The sequence below is a fragment of the Rhinolophus sinicus genome, linkage group LG04 (genome assembly GCF_036562045.2).
Source record: "Rhinolophus sinicus isolate RSC01 linkage group LG04, ASM3656204v1, whole genome shotgun sequence".
NCBI classification, from domain to species: domain Eukaryota; kingdom Metazoa; phylum Chordata; class Mammalia; order Chiroptera; family Rhinolophidae; genus Rhinolophus; species Rhinolophus sinicus.
Window position 1 is genome coordinate 85,645,281 of NC_133754.1, and position 16,938 is coordinate 85,662,218.

The 16,938-nt window shown below is 38.5% G+C and overlaps 2 long non-coding RNA genes across 2 annotated transcripts in view; one reads left to right on the forward strand and one right to left on the reverse strand.

Annotated features, from left to right (window-relative positions):
- LOC141571061 (uncharacterized) overlaps positions 1 to 16,938 on the forward strand; it is a 102,349-nt gene that overhangs the window by 57,921 nt on the left and 27,490 nt on the right. The window contains exon 4 of the long non-coding RNA XR_012495565.1: positions 5,300 to 5,515. This is a non-coding gene — a long non-coding RNA (uncharacterized LOC141571061). The remainder of the gene's footprint in view (positions 1 to 5,299; positions 5,516 to 16,938) is intronic.
- The window catches only part of LOC141571059 (uncharacterized), a 36,058-nt gene continuing 27,100 nt past the window's right edge, over positions 7,981 to 16,938 (reverse strand). The window contains exon 3 of the long non-coding RNA XR_012495562.1: positions 7,981 to 10,231. This is a non-coding gene — a long non-coding RNA (uncharacterized LOC141571059). The remainder of the gene's footprint in view (positions 10,232 to 16,938) is intronic.

The following is a 16,938-nucleotide window of genomic DNA, read 5'->3' on the forward strand; positions in this document are numbered from 1 at the left end:
ACTCAGAGATATTGGGGGCGAAAACTGAGGGTTGCTAGGTGAGAGGGGGTGGGGATGGGGGAGAAGGTAAAGGGATTAGAAAGTACAAATTAGTAACCACAATATGGTCACGGGGATATGAAATACAGTTTAGGGAATATAATCAACAATGTTGGAAAGATCATGTAAGGTGTCAGATGGGCACTGGACTTATCAGGGGTTCACTTCATAGACTGTGTAGATGCCTGACCAATGTGCTGTACACCTGAAGCTGAAGTAGAATAATATTGTATGTCAACTATAATTAAAAGAAAAAAAAGAACATTAGAGTAAGCCTGAAGATACAACTTTCATGAAAAACTTCCCTGTTGTCCTAATTAATTGTGCAGTCGCCTAAGAGGAAAAAACCCTGCTAACTTCTAAGTGAACTTGATATCCTTTTTGATTTGTCACCAAGGGGCACAAAGTGAATAAATCAACGTCCCTATAGCATACACTTTAAAATGCTAAATTTTTATCTCCCTAATAGTTTCCTTTTTATTAAGAAATAGGATTAAAGAAAATCCTTACATTAAAGTAGGATGAAGATTTGAAGTCAGAAGGATATAACACTAAAATAGAAGGCATTGTATGCTCCTTATTAAAAATGTGGGTTTGTATTGAACAGCTCAGGTGTTCTCACCCATCTGCAAGATCATTTGTGCTACAGTTATGTTTAGTGTACTTATATACCTCTGTCCGTGTGCACAAAATAACTTTGATCTAAGGAAAAGATATCCCCGAGTTTTAACTACTGCTCCAAATGAGAAGCAACCCTCAAGAATAACAATAAAAACAGAAGAATCCAAACATCACAAATAGCGTTGAGAACTGTAATGAAAGCCTTTTCGTGTCACTAAAGCATCCCCTTGACAGGCTCAGCTGCAGCTGTTAACATTTGGGGAACATTTCAAAAGGAAGATAAGCCAAAGTGTGGCAGTGCCCCCTTTCAGGAGACAGGCCTAAAGGAGCAGCCACAGAAGCCCTGACCAGGGAACGGCCTTGCCGTCTCCTGGTTAGTGGCGGGAAGCAACAGTCTGTCTCTTCTACTTGAATCATGACTTCTCAAAATGCCAAAGAATCAACCAGTTGAAGCATCAGCTGAGTTTTAACATTTAAGAATATTATATATAACAACAAAAAAAAGTTGTTTGGATATATTAAGTGAGAGCTCAAGATAATCATTATAGAATTTTATAATATTTTTGTTTTGGTGAATCGTTTACTGAACAATTTCTGAGGCAAAGAAAAGGCGGTGCCTGGTCTCCCGCAGGCCTTCCTAAGCAGCACCATGCAGTCAGAGAGTGCACCATGATCTGGACGGAGCTTTGCTGGAATTCTAGAACGAGTGGAATTCCAGAACTGGCATATCATTGCTAGTGTGTCCTCTAGCAACGCTGAAATAAGGCCAATAACTTCACCCCATTTCTTCAACCGCCATACTTTACCCTTGTAATAAAGTCACATTCCAAATTTTCCTGTTTCCCTTTTCTTGAATGAGACGGTGTATTCATGGAGTTGCCTTCGCTCTATTACCCAATGTCTTTCCTTTATCAGGAGTATGTCCACATAAAAATAGAACTACTCATGATTCGTTATATCACAAAGAGAACAAGTGATTACCTTGTCTACAAGTTATTGTGGTGTTATGTAGATGGATGGGGCATACCCAGACCCCCTCACCCGCTAAAAGAAAGAACAAAAACCTTTAAAAATAAATAAGAAACACTTTATGAAAATATATATAAATATATATAAAATTCCAGGGGGGTTATCAACTTGGAACTTTATAAAGACCACAAAAATATTTGTTGACCACAAAGCTAGTTTCTGAAATTATAACTATATCATATAGAAACATACAATTGGTTTTGCACTCTTTTTTCCTAAAACAAAAGGTTTCTGATATCCTATAATAGATATGTCCAGTGAGATCTCTTAGGATGGTTTAAAAAAACTTTGCTTTCTGAACATCAAATATGTGGTGAAAACCTTCTGGCTTCTTTGGGGGGGAGTGTTTGAGGGGGCTTCAATCAACAGCATCTGGAAAAGCTCTCCAGTTGTACCTGGACCAGACCGGTCTCTATAACAGGCTCCTTTCTCTTCGTACCACAGTCTCAGGGAATACCCCTGGTTTGCACTCCATAGTAATCTGGTTCTAGTCTCTATAGACCCCCTTTGAAACTGGTACCTCAGTCTGCCCTTTCAGAGATTTTCCCCCCTTGTTCTGGTACCCCATGCAAAGGGTCATACTCCTACACCTGGTTCTGAATCTCTATACCTTAACCCAAGCCATACTGGATTCTATACTTACAAGAAAGATATTCCCTTGGGCACGGGTCAATGACCAACATTTTGCGTGTCTTTTGATAATGGTAAACAAGGATTAACAGATCTCATGGTGCTCGGGTGTGGGCAGTTTTCAACTACTGCCTACAGCATTGAATCCTAGCCAGTACTGCGGAACGGGTTTTCAAGAACCCTGCATAAGAGTGTGTGAGCCACCTCCCATCTAGCCAAAGGACCTCTGTACGGTGCTGAAGAATAAGTTTAGAAGTAGAAGCTACTCTTTCCCTATTCAAAGTCAATGAAAGAGTTTCCAGTGTGCCCCAAGAAGCAGCACTTCCTCACTCTTTTTGCCCTTATAGTCCTTATAGTTGACTTCTTCAAGAGGGAGGGAGTGCATTTTATCCAAAGGTCACTGTGTGCTCATCTGACAGGATTCTAATTTATCCTGACCCAGCCCACTTATATACTATTGCATTTTATTTTTTTCTCTATTGGTTTAGGGGACGCTGTTTAAATTCATCCAAGTCTACATTTACTCATCTACTATCTCCTTTCCACAGAATATTGACTGCGTATTTGAAGAGCATGTCCATTCCTTCACTTTTATCCAGTACATCTACCTCCCCACCACAAAATTCATATACAATTCCACGTGCAACCTTACTGCATCGAAGCTATGGCTTCTACTCCTGCCACTTTGCTACATCCTCAGCACTGAGCTCCTGTATATAAACTAGCACAGGAAATTTGCTCCAATGTTCAGCACACTGATGCTCACACCACCTAGTCTGTTCTCTGCTGAAGACTCTTACTTTTGTGCCCCATGTTTGCGTCCTACCAACCGCCTTGAACTTGGCTATCAAACTGCTTCTTCTTTTCTACATCTGACCTCGCCCAGGACTGTGTCCCAAGGCTCCAGAGGGAAACCTATCTTTACATTTTATCCTCTAGTTATTATGCTATTTCTTCTGTCCAGAATACCCTTCTTTGTCATTGCTTTCTTGGAGAATATGAGCATATGCAGTTTCCCTAATCATTTTCCCTTTGCTAGCCCATATTAATTACTGCCCATTCTGGGCTATCTCTATACCTTTAAATTGTTTCTTTTGATTGTCATACTATGCAGAAATTTATGTATTTATTTATGTGCCTGCTTTGCCATTGTACTTGGATTTTTTTACATCAGGGCCTTTGTCATTTTTTGATCCCAATTTCTAGCATACTGCTTAGAACACAATAAGCCCTCATTTATTTATTCATTCTTTAGGCAAGTATTAATTGAGGACCTATTGTGTTCCTGCTCTCATGAAGCATAGAGGAAAGTGGAGGCAGCAACAGCTAGTCGTTTTTTAAATCAAATTGCATTACAACTTGATTCGATTGCTTTTCTTTTCATTTTCTGATCCACTATCACTCTCCAATACAGCTTTGTTGGAGTTTTAACTTGAGTTCTGTGGTTGTTGATTCCTGTGTTTGCTTTGACTCTTCTTAAAAAAACCCAAAAACCTTCAAATGGTAAGTGAAAGGCATTTCCCTTGTACCTGAGCACAGTGATGTCACATTTTATCTCAACTGTTGTTTTTTAGTTAGGAAAACCTTTTAGGTTATAATAATCCAGGATTTTATTTTTAAGTGTCTTTCTTTTTTTTCAATTTAAAGAAAATTTAAGACTGAGGCACATAGTCATTTTTCCTATGAATTTTGTTTCCAAGCTTTTAAAAAAGTTGTTCTTGACAGAGTTGGTTTAGTCACAGTCAGTGTGGTGTGGTTTGGAGGCAAAGGGGCCTCTGGGTTCACGTCCAATTCCATGTGCCCATCCCCAGCCTTCTTGTCGCCTCCCCCCCCCCCCCACCCCCTTCGCTTTCACCATTACAGCTACCAAGAAGACAGCCACTGTGCAGATGCCTGGTGTCTCTGATGGGAAGGAAACTGGCCAAGTTTACACTGTAATGACAATACCCCAAATTACTTTATCATAGTCACTAATTAGCAAGCAAAAGAGGTTGCCTGGGAGTCAGGGATGAAGTGAGAAGGGTTCATTGTAAATGGGCATGAAGGATCTTATAGGAGTGATTGGCAACTGATTTATGGTTATGGTTGCACAACTTGGTAATTTACTGAAAAAGTCATTGAACTGTACACTGGAAATGGGTGAATTATATGATAATGTAAAATATACATCAATAAAGATATATTAGAAAGCAAGGTGTACAACAGTGTATTTAATATGCTACCATTTAAATGAAAAAGCAGGAAACCAAAAAGAAAGGCAAAAGAGGCTGACCCTTAATGAAATGGTACACGAATAAAGTTTTTCAGCGAAAATGGTTAGCTTTCTTTATACTTGGACTTTCACACTTATTCTGTGCTTCAGTCTAGTCTTAATATTGAGATACCAAAAATATGGCCATGGGGGCAGGGGTTTGTCTATGGAGAGAAGAGGCAAAAGTGTCTGTACTGCTGTTCACTGGTGTGGCACGTAGAGGCTTTGGCAGGGCGACTTGCTCCCAAAATATCTTGAATTGTGCATGGAGCTGTGTTATAGGCAATTTAATTTTATGTGTGACCCATATGTCACACTGAATGGGAAGAGGGCGGGAATATGCTTGGGTATCAGGTGGGTGGTATTTGGGTGCAAAGGCTGGAGGTGCAGGCCCTGAGTAAGGCCAGGTGCCGGGGGTGTGGTGTGTGTGTGAATTGTGCACGTGTGGGAGACAGTATGGAAAGGAGGAACAGCTAGACAAGAAGAGTAGGGCAGGTGTATTAAAGAGGCAGTACACTAAAAATGAGGTGTGTGTACGAGTATAAGAGACAGAGAGACGAGAGAGAGAGCGAGAGAGTGCGAGAGAGAGAGCGAGAGAGAGCGAGAGAGAGAGAGAGAGAGCGAGAGAGAGAGAGAGAGAGAGAGAGAGAGAGACAGAATTCCTGTGATCACCAGACATCACAAGCTCATGGTTGCAAAGTAGCTTTGTGTGCTTAATATCTTCTCCAGCAATGTTCCGTGACTTTATCCTGAAGTGGACACAGCCACTTAACATAAAAATATGTTAAGACAATGCCATCTGAGGAGCATGGCTGGCTGCAGCAACCTGGGCACGTAAAGGAGGCAGGACACCATGCTGTCCTTGTGGACAATCTCTCCTGGGATTTCTTCCTGGACTTCGGTGAAACAGGCTCAGAAGTCACCATAAAGAGAAGTAGCAAATGGGTGAGTCTGGGGAAGAGATGTGGTGGATGAAGAATGTGTTTGACTGTTATCATTTGTCGAAGTTTAACTCATTCTACATTTTTGTTTCACGGAACACAGACATTTTCCTTTTTTAAAAAAGCCATCAGGAAAGAATTGGCAGCCTTGCCTGCCTTTATTTGGAGACCTCCATGCACAGACCTGCCAGACCACCTGGCCAGGGTCACAGCTATTCACGCCCAGAGCCAGGACTAAAACCATTATTACTAAAAGTAGTTTTGTGGAAAGGCCTATTTTTGGTTTTCTTTTCAAATGTATGTGTTCGTATAAGCTCACTATTCGCTGGAAAAACAAAAAACAAAATAAATCAGTCCATCAGACCTGGACTTCGTTTGGCCGTCTGATTTACATGTTTTTAGCCAATTACATTGTGCTGAGGGATCAACCCTCATTTCAAATAGTGTTTCCCTTCCTATAAACTGCAGAACCTGAATTCAGTATTGATTAAAAAAAAAACACTAGTTTTTTCAGATTATAAACCTAAATGCAGTATTTTAATGATAGGGAATGAATTATACAGTGAAGTCAATTATATGTGGAGTGAATTATATAGTATCAACCCCCAAATTCATGTCCATCAGAACCTGTCAATGTGACCTTATTTGGAAGTAGGGTCTTTGCAGGTGTAATTAGTTCAGATGAGATCGTATAGGACTAGGGTAGGTCCTAAATTCAATGTCTGGTGTCTTTATAATAGAAAGAAGAGAGAGGTTCAGATACAGAGACACTAAAACCCACACATGGGAAAAACGCCATATGAAGGCGGAAGCAGAAGTGGGAGTGATGTTGCTATAAGCAAGGATTGCTGCAACCCCCAGAAGCCAGGAGAGAGTCATGGAACAGATTGTCCCTTAAAAGCTCCAGAAGAAACTAACCCAGCTGACACCTTGATTTCAGACTTGTAGCCTCCAAAAATAGGAGAAAATAAATTGCTGTTGTTTTAAACCACCAGTTTGTGGTAATTGGTTACGACAATTACCTAGGAAACCAATGCGGCATATATTCCGACACTTTTACTCCACGGCAGCGCTGCCTACACAGCAGCCTGAGATTTCATTACAATGTAAAGCAGATCATGTGGCTGCTGTGCTCAGAGTAGAAGATGAAGTCAACAGAATGGTGTACAAGCTCTGTACCAGCCCCCATCTCTCACCTCATTTCATCTCTTTTTGCCACACTGTCCTTCTCGGTATATTTTTCTTATATACCTCAGGCCCTTTACCTTTCTATCATACTAGAATGTTCTTTTGCTGGTATACACATGGCTTCCTCTCTTACCGCCTTCACGTCTTTACTCCATTGGCATCTTAACCAGGCTTCCCCTAACCTCTCTATTGAAAATCACCGCCTGTTCCCTAACCCACTTGCCGCCTTATTTTTTTCCTTAGCACTTATCACGGTCTAGCATATCATGTATTTTACTTACTTATTTCATTTATCCTCTGTCTTCCCCAATAGAGAATCAGCTCTCTAAGGACAGGAAGTTTTGTGTATTCTGTTTACTACTGTAGCCCCGGCACCAATGTGCCTGACCCGTAGTTGGTACTGAACGAATATGTGCTGGACGAGTGCATGCATACACCGCTGCGCAGTTGTGCTGTCATGTGTATATGTGAAAGCATCTAATTTCTGAATACCTTGCATGTGAATAGCTGCCAAAGCTGGCATCAGAACTTACGTTACTGTTACCAATTCTAGGCTTGCCCCCAAAGCTGGACATTTGGCAGCCAGGGCCGGGGGCACCTGGTGCTCCTGCTGCCTATACCGTGGAGCCTGGAACGCCGTGCCCACAAAATCCACGTGGTTCTTGGAGATGAGTGTCTCAGTCTGCTCAGGCTGCTATAACAAAATACCATAGACTGGGTGGCTTATGCAACAGACATTTATTTTCTCACAGTTCAGGAGGCTGTGATCAGGGTGCCAACATGGTCAGGTTCTGGTGAGAATCCTTTTCCTGGCTTGTAGATGGCTGCCTTGTCGCTGTGTCCTCACATGGCAGAAAGAGAGTATATATATACATATATATATATATATATATATATCACCTCTTCTTTATCCATTCATCGATTGATGGACCCCCAGATTACCTCCATCTCTTGGCTATTGTAAATAATGCTGCAGTGAACATGGATATATATGTCCCTTTGAAGTAGCATTTTGGATTTTATTCAGATAAATACCCAGGAGTGGGATTACTGGATCATTCTTTGTCTCCTGTTATAGCCTTTGTCTTAATGTCTATTTTCTCTGGTATAAGTATTGTTACTCAAGCTTTTTTTTTTTTTAATTTCCACTTGCACAAAATATCTTTCTACATACCTTTACTTTCAATCTGTTTGTGTCTTTTGATCTAAAGTGAGTCTTTTATAGGCAGCATATGTAAGAGTTTTATTTTCTTATCCATTCAGCCACCCTATGTCTTTCATTTGGAGTAATTGTTGATGGATATGTAGTTATTGTCATTTTATTACTCATATTTTGGATTTTTTTCTATTTCTTCTTAAAGAAGTCCCCTTAACATTTCTTGTAGTACTAATTTGGTGGTTATGAACTCCTTTAGCTTTTTTTTTTTTTGTCTAGGAAGCTCTTTATCTCTCCTTCAATTTTAAATGATAGTCTTGCTGCGTAGCGTAGTGTTGGTTGTAGGTCCTTGCTTTTCATCACGTTGAAAAGCCAATCCTTTCTGGCCTGCAAATTTTCTGTTGAGAAATCAGCTGACAGTCTTATAGGAGCTCCCTTATAGGTAACTAACTGTTTTTCTCTTGCTGCTTTTAAGATTCTCTCTGTCTTTAAGCTTTGGCATTTTAAGTATGATGTGTCTTGGTGTGGGCCTTTTTGGGTTCATCTTGTTTGGGACTCTCTGTGCTTGTTCTTGTATGTCTATTTCCCTCACCAGGTTAGGTAAGTTTTGTGTCATTATCTCTTCAAATCAGTTTTCAATTCCTTGCTGTCTCTTTTCTCCTTCTGGTACCTCTATGATGTGAATATTGGTATGCTTGATGTTGTCCCGGAGGCCCCTTAAACTATTCTCATTTCTTTGGATTATTTTTACTTTTTGCTGTTATTATTGGGTGTTTTCTGCTACCTTACTTTCCAAATTGCTGATTCGAACTTCTGCTTCATCTAATCTATCATTGATTCCCTCTAATGTACTCCTTATTTCAGTTATTGTATTCTTCATTTCTGACTGGTTCTTTCTTATGTATTCTATCTCTATTTTTATGTTTTCTATCTCTGTTGAAGTTCTCCCTGAGGTCGTTGAGCATCCTTGTAACCAGTGTTTTGAACTCTGCATTTGGTAGATTGGTCATCTCCATTTTGTTTCACTCTGTTTTTGAAATTTTGTTCTGTTCTTTCATTTGGGTCTTGTTTCTTTGTCTCCCCATTTTTGCTGCCTCCTTATGTTTGTTTTATGTATTAGGCAGAGCTGCTATTTATCTTGGTTTTAGTAGAGTGTCCTTTGGGTCCTCTGGTCACCTGTACTGGGTGCTCCAGGGATGTCCTGGGTGTGGGTTATGTGTCCCCTCCTGTTGTAGTTGAGCTTTGGTTTCTGTTTGCATGTCCATGGGAGGTATTACCCTCAGGCTGATCAGTTGTAGGTGCTGTTATGCAGGGGTTGACCCTATAGAGCAGGATCCACGTTAGCAGAACTCTAGTGCCTGCCCTGTCTGCCCTTCAGATGTTCATCTGTGGACGTGGCCTGGTGGTTCTCTGGCATGGTCCAAAACAGGCCACTGGGTGTACTAGCCACAGGGCCTCCTGGAAGGGGCCCTACCACAGGCCCTGTTCAGCCAGTGCCTATACCCTGCTGAGGCCACTTGGTATATGGGCCACAAAGTGATCCGCAGATGTCTTCCACTCACTCTGGGCTTAGAGGTACCTTGAGAGGCCAAGCCACAAATGGAGGCCAGCTGCCATTAATGCCAGGCTTGGGGCCATTTAGCAAGAAGTACAAGGACCTTGAGGCCAGATGATCATTGTTTAGGGCATGTGAAGCTTTGAGAGATTGAGAAAGTGTCCACAGCATGAGCCCAAACAGGCCATTTGTATGGAAAAGCCACTTGAGTGGGCCTACAAGTTGGGTGGGGTAGGGTCTCAGGGAATCACCAGGGTGGGGTGAACAGTGTTAGCCAGGTTGATGGACACTCACATATGGCGGCTGCCTGTGTCTGCATGCTGGGAGAATAGGGGCTCAACAAAGAAACAATGGCTCCTGCCAGGACTTCTGTCTAGGAGAAAGCTGCCCTTCCAGCCTTCATCCTGAAACCAGGCAATTCAGTTCCTCCCATATGTCCCTAGCATCTTTCAAGTTGCTGACTCAGTGCTGTATCTCAGAGTGAGTGAGTCCATCAACGAATAAGTCTGTGCATGGACCTTTTAAGAGAAATGCCTGGGACTTCAGCCACCCTCTAACTCATTTAGCCACCATTTCCACTGGTTTTCACAGCCGGAAATTGTGGGGGCTTCTCTTCCCAGCACAGGAAACCTGAGCTTGAGAGCCTGGTGTGGGGCTGGGACCCCTAACTCCTCAGGGGGCACTTCTGCAGCCAAGATATCCCTTCTGATTTTTAATGGCCAAATGTAGGTTTGGAACCAGCCCATTCTGTGTCTCCACACCTCCTACCAGTCTTGACGTCACTTCTTCTGTATCTCCTTAGTTGTAGGTCTTCTGTTCCACTAGAATTCAAGAGGAGTTGTGCTGTGGTTTAGTTGTAATTTTGATGTGTAATTATGAGAGGATGTAAGCACATCATTTATCTACTCTACTGTCTTGAACAGAAACCATGTCTTATGTAAATTTAATGAAGAAAGAAATGTTTTCCTTCTGGGAAATCCCTGAGAACCTCTAGCTGCCTCCTTGCAAGGTCACATGGCTACAGGGACCCTGCCTTGAGGATATGGTCTGGGATAGTCTCCCCTGCCTTCCCTAGGATCTTCCTTTTGTCATTTGGTGTGTTCTGAGGACAACACAAAAGCATGCCTTTGGTTGTAGTAGTGTGAACACATTTGCCACATTTTCCTACATCCCAGGGAATCAAAATTGGAAATAGTCACATGAACATTGACTATAATTTTTGTTTTTTCTTTAAAATAATGTTTTTAATTTTTTTTTTTTTCAGAAATATCATCTTTAAGGGCACTGGTTCTCTTGCATGGTGATATCAGTGATTCTAAACCTAGCTGCATTTCAGAATTACCTGGAGTGGAAGGGGGATTTAAAATAGTTGTGCCTTGGCCCAACTTCCAGAAATTCATATTTGGTAGGTTTGAGGTGGGGCCCAACACATGTATATTGGAAACAGCTCTGTGTGGTCGAAAACAATGGTAAAAATGATGACACTAGAGAGATAACTAGAGTAGAAAGTTCATAGAGAACACAAATAACTCACTTTTGTAAAAGCCCAGCTTTCATTGATGACCTATGTGGACACATCCTTATGGTGTGAGTTGATTCTACATGACATAACCTTCAATTGAAAAGCTGATGTAAAACAAAACTTGAAACATTTTTATAAGAAATAAAACAGACTCCTAATTCTTTCATTCTAACACAAGTGTTTTCATCTTTCCATTTTATCTTATAGTGTTCCACATGCTCATGTTTTTTACATATTTATAATCCCAATATAAATGTCATTTAAAAAATAGTGCCTTTTAAGTTCAGGTTTATAAAAAAAATATATTTGACATTTCTGCAGTATTCATGGTTTTGGCTTTTAATTATCACATAATATGACATATTTTTGATGCACTATGTTCTTCTCAATGATTTTCCTGTTGCAGAAACTTAACCATTCAAGGCTCTTACAGATAGCCTTGTAATAAAAATCTTTGTGCATATAGATTTTTGCTTCTGTGCGATTAATTCCTTTGGATAAGTTCCCAGGAGCAGGATTACTAGGTCAAAGCGACAGAACATCTATTGGCTCTTGCTACATATTGCATAGAATGTAATTTTAAAATGTTATACATATATGTTTATGCATAGAAAATGGGTCTTATTATAGTAGTATCAGGTTCCCAAGTGTTGGATGGAACTGAGTTCACTCCAATATATGGAATCTTAGTGACATCTCTGTTTGGAGGTGAATACAGGCAGAAACAACTTCCAAAAAATTTTAGTCAGTTGTTGTATGTACAAGTCAATGGAAATGGTACCATTTCCAGGGGACTTTTGAGGGATTCTCACAACTGTTTCATTTCAATCAAACAAGACTGTAAATTTATAGATTCATTTGAATGGTTATTCTCCACAGTATAGATCAATGTATTCCTTATGGTTATTTTAAGCAAAGAGAAATAGTGGGTTGTCAAATATTTGTTGAATGAATGAATGTATAATTGTTCTGTACATTGCCTAGTCTTAATATTTAATACTTAACTTTGTTGAAGTTAATAAAAAGGTGCAGTATCTTTAGTTTTACAAATCAAATTAAAGAGAAGTACAAGAAATATCACTTTTAAGAATTAAAAAAACCAATATTATAGTCCATAATCAGTTTGCCACATACAATTTCCTACTCCTCATTGCTTAATTTAGCAGTTCAAATATATAATAGTTAATACAATGTTAATGTCAGTTTAATAATTGCCAATTGCTAAAAAATTTGAAGGACATTTTTAATGCCCCCAAATTTACAACTGTTTCTACAGCCCTCTGTGTTTTATATCATTGACATTATTTTCATTGGCATTATTTTCTTACAGAGTTTGGACTCTAAGTTGAGGCATCAGCTGTCATTTCTTTGGAAGTTTTAATTATTTTAGTCTTTTGGATTCAAGTAATCAAAAATCTATAATCTATTTCAAAATATAAACTCTATCAGCTTTTTACTTCTTAAAATGTGTACATTTTTAAAACTACCTGCTTAAAATCTCACATTCTGGGATAATAAATGAATATTTACCGATAAAGAAAAATGTTGGTGGTAACGATATTGGCCTACAACATCTTAAAGAAAAAGAAGTTTTAGATTGAAAAGGTAGACTGTATGGAGCAGGGACAAGGCACCAGGAGGCCAGGTCCAATCTGTTTCCACTTTTCATGGCTGGCTCTGCTAGACTACCAGCCTTCCTCTCTGGACCCATGCATTTACATTTCCTATTCCACACTTCTCTGATGTAATACTCGACTCTGGCATTTTACGACTGTGCCATGCTTTTGCAAAATATTCTGCGGTTGCATGTGTTGTTCCTTCTATTTGGACTGCTCTTCACTATCTTCGCTGTTGGAAAATTCCTGATTCTTCTTCACAACTAAGTTCAAGTGTCACTTCCATAGTTAACTCTTCCCAGTAACCTTTGCCCTCATCTTAGCTACTCTTATGCCAAAGCAAACAAACAAACAAACCTGACCTGGTCACAGAAGAAAACCCACACTTTTCTTTCTCTAAGAATACTGTAAGGCACATTTATTCACTCATTCGAGTATTTTATTGCGTGCCTACTGATCTAGTTGCTGAGAAAACAGTGGTGAATAACAGAGACAAGCCCTCATAGAGCTTTTGGCCCAATGGGGATAAACAGTCAATGAACAAAATAAGTAAATTATTTATGGACTATGTTTAAGGTGATAAGTGCTTATGGAGAAAATAGAGCAGGAAGGGTAATAGGAGGTGCCAGGGGAAAGGGCGCAACAGTGTGTGGGGGGAGATGCTTACAAATGGGGTAATCAGGAAAGACCTCAGTGAGAAGGTGACATGTGAGCAAAGACTTGAAAGAGGTGAAGGATAATGGGGATATCTGATGGAGAGAGATCCAAGTAGAGGGAATAATGAGTGCAAAGGCTCTGAAGTAGGAGCTTGACAATAATATTTGAGGAATATAGAAGAGGACCATGTGGATGGAACAGAGTAAGTGGAAAGAATAGTAGTAGAGACTAGATCAGAAAGTTAACAGAGTGGAGATGGGGGCTCAGATTTTATAGGGTCTTAGAGGCTATTGTGAAGACTTCACCTTTTATGAGGAATGAGTGGGAAACCATTGGAAGATTTGATCAGAGAACTGACTTGATCTGAGTTACAACTTTAAAGTTTCCTCTGGTTTATAGAATATGGACTATTGAGGGACAAGGCAATAATCTAGACCAGAGAAGATGGGCCAGGATCGCAGCAGGGGAGGTAGTATGAAGTGGTCTCATTCTAGATATATGTTGAGCCAGTAAGATTTCATGGTGAATTAAATGAGAGAAAGAAACAAGTCAAAGGACTCCCAGGATTTTGGCTTGAGCAACTGGAAAGGTGGATCTGTTAATGAATTGAGATGATGGTGGTTGTGGAAGAAGTAGATTTGAAGGGGAAGATTAGGAATTTGGTTTCGGACATGGTGAGTTTGAGAATCTAATTAACCTTTAAGAGATGTCAGATTGTCAATTAGATGTTTGTGTCTGGAATTTGAGAGAGACATCTGCTGGACATAAAAATTTTGGAGTCATCAACATACAATTGATATTTAAAGCCATGACACTGAATGAGATCATGAAGGGAGTGGTGGTAAAAAGAAAATACAAGAAGTCCAAGCCTGAGCCCCAGGGTAACTCCAAAGTTAAGTAGGTAAGCATACTGGTCTGTTATAACATGTTCACATTTTACTGCAAATGTTTATGCTTGTACTACCTTTCCATTACACTATGATCTCCTTGGAAAGGACTAAATCTTATCTGAGCTATCATTTATCTGAAAAACACACACCTGTTTTTTAAGTATACAATTCAATGATTTTTAGTTCTTACTCATTTTGAATTTTCAGTGACAGGTATATGGTAAACACTTAATAAGTATTTTTAGAATAAATGTTTAAATTTTGAGTGAATTAATGAATGAACGAATGCATGTGATCTAAGGTCAGCCCTTTCCATGCCTGGCTATCACTTCTTTGTGTACAAAATGAGGGTGCTGAGTAGAGAATTTCTAATTTTCTTTCAACTTTGGAATTTAAATTTAAATGTTGCAAATATTTGTTTAGAGACAGGGAATAAACCTCAGTGATCTGCCCAGGTTTCACCATCACTAGTTTTTATAATGGAATAAAGCAGGACATTTTTAGCCCAATGAGAACTGTTTTTGACTTTGTTGGGTCAGGTGGTAGCTATTATAACTAAGAACATTGTTTGAAACTGAATATCTCACAACCTATCAGGCATAAGAGAGAAAAAACTTGGGATCTAGTACTATTTGGTTTATAACACACATACACACACATGCACAATCACTAGCATACAAATGGGTGAAACGTTAAGTGGAACCATATATTACAGGGTTCCTGTATTTCATATTAGAGTTAATTCAACATGAACTCTAAGTATAGTGTGGTAAGTTAAAGATTGTAATCCCTGGGGCAATCACTGAAGACTATCAAGAGATATAACTACACAGTCAATGCAAAAATTCAAATGGAATGCTACAAATAATGGATGAACACAAAAGAAAATAAGAAAGGAGGAACAGAGGGGAAAAAAACAGACGAGACAAATAGAAAGCAAATAGCAAAATGGTAGACCAAAATCCAATCAGATCAACAATTACATTAAATTTAAATTGACTAAGCATGCCAATCAAACAGCGGAGATTGTCAGGCTAGATAAAAAAGCTAGACCCAATTATTTGCTGTCTACAAGAGATACACTTTAAATACACAGACATTAATAGGGTAAAAGTATCAAAAAAGACATATTTAGTAAATTGTAAGCATAAGAAAGCTAAACTATATTAATAAAAGATAAAATAGAATTCAAGAAAATTTAATAAGAGGCAGAGAGGGACATTTCATAATGGTATATTATATGTTGTTATGATTATATAGGTAGAGCTTCAAAATACATGAAGCAAAAACTGATAAAACTAAAGGGAGAAATATATTAATATCTCCAGCTATGTTTATGGATAAATCCATAATAGCTGGAGATATTAATATACTTCTCTTAGTAATTAATAGAAAAAACAGCGAAAAAGTCAGTTAGGATATAGAAGAGCTGAGCAAAATTATCAACCACAATAACCTGATTGAGATTTATAGAGCAATGCACTCAGTAACTTCAGACTACATAATCTTTGCAGCATATGGAATGTTCATCAAGACAGACCATTTCCTGGGCCATAAAATAAGTCTCAAAAGACTGAAATCTTACAGAATATGTTCTCTGACCGCAATGGAATTAAATGAGAAATAACAACAATAAGATAAATAGAAAAACGCCAAATACTTTGACATTAAACAGCACATATCTGAGTAACTCATAAGTCAAAGAAGAAATCACAAGGGGAATCAGACAATATTTTGAACTGAATGATAATGGAAACACATTATATCAAAATCTGTTTTGCTAAAGCAATGCTTAGATTGAAATTTATAGCCTTAAATGTTTGTATTAGAAAAGGAGAAAAGGTCTAAAATCAATTATTTAAGTTTTGACCTTAAGAAATCAGAAAAAGAATAGAAAAGCAAACACAAAGTAAGCAATTAGAAAGAAATAAAAAAGATAAGAGCAGAAATAAGTGAAACAGAGAACAGATAAAAACAGAATATTAATAAAATGAAAAGTTGATTCTTTGGGAAGATCAATGAGCAAAAAGAGAAGGTACAAATTAACAACATCAGGAATAAAAGAAGGAACATAACTATAAAATCTACAGGCATTAGAAGATAATAAGGATATATTATAAATTGGACTTAGATGAAATAGACAATTTCCTAGTGAGACACAATTTACCAAACTATCATAAGAAGAAATAGAAAATCCAAATAATCTTATACCTACTAAAGAACTTGAATTAGTAATTTAAAACCCTGGCACCAAAAACAAACAAACAAAACAAAACAAAAAACCCTAAAAAACGAAAAAACAAAACCTCCAGACCCAGATGACTTCGATGGTGGAATCTACCAGGCATTTAAGGAAGAAATAATACAAATCCCTCAAAAACTATTTCAGAAAACACAGGAGGAAAGAATACTTTCCAACTAATTGTATGAAGCCAATATTAACCTGACACCAAAACTAGGCATAGATGTTACAAGAAGGGAATATTACAGACTGATATTCTTCGTAAGCATGGATGAAAAAATCCCAAACAAAATTTTGGCAAATTAAATTCAGCAAAATATAAAAAGGATAATACATCATGAACAAGTGAGGGTTTATTGCAGGAATGAAAAAGTTGGTTAACATTTGAACATTGATCAGTATCACTGACCATATCGGAGAGTGAATTTTTATGATATCTGTCAAGAAACTTGAAATACAAGGTAACTTTTTCAATTTAATAAAGGACATCTATAAAACAAAACAAAAAAAATCTTAGGGATAAGATCATCCTTTATGTCGAAAGAGTGAATATTTTTTTCCTAGAATTAGCAATACAGCAAATTTGTTCATTCTCACCATT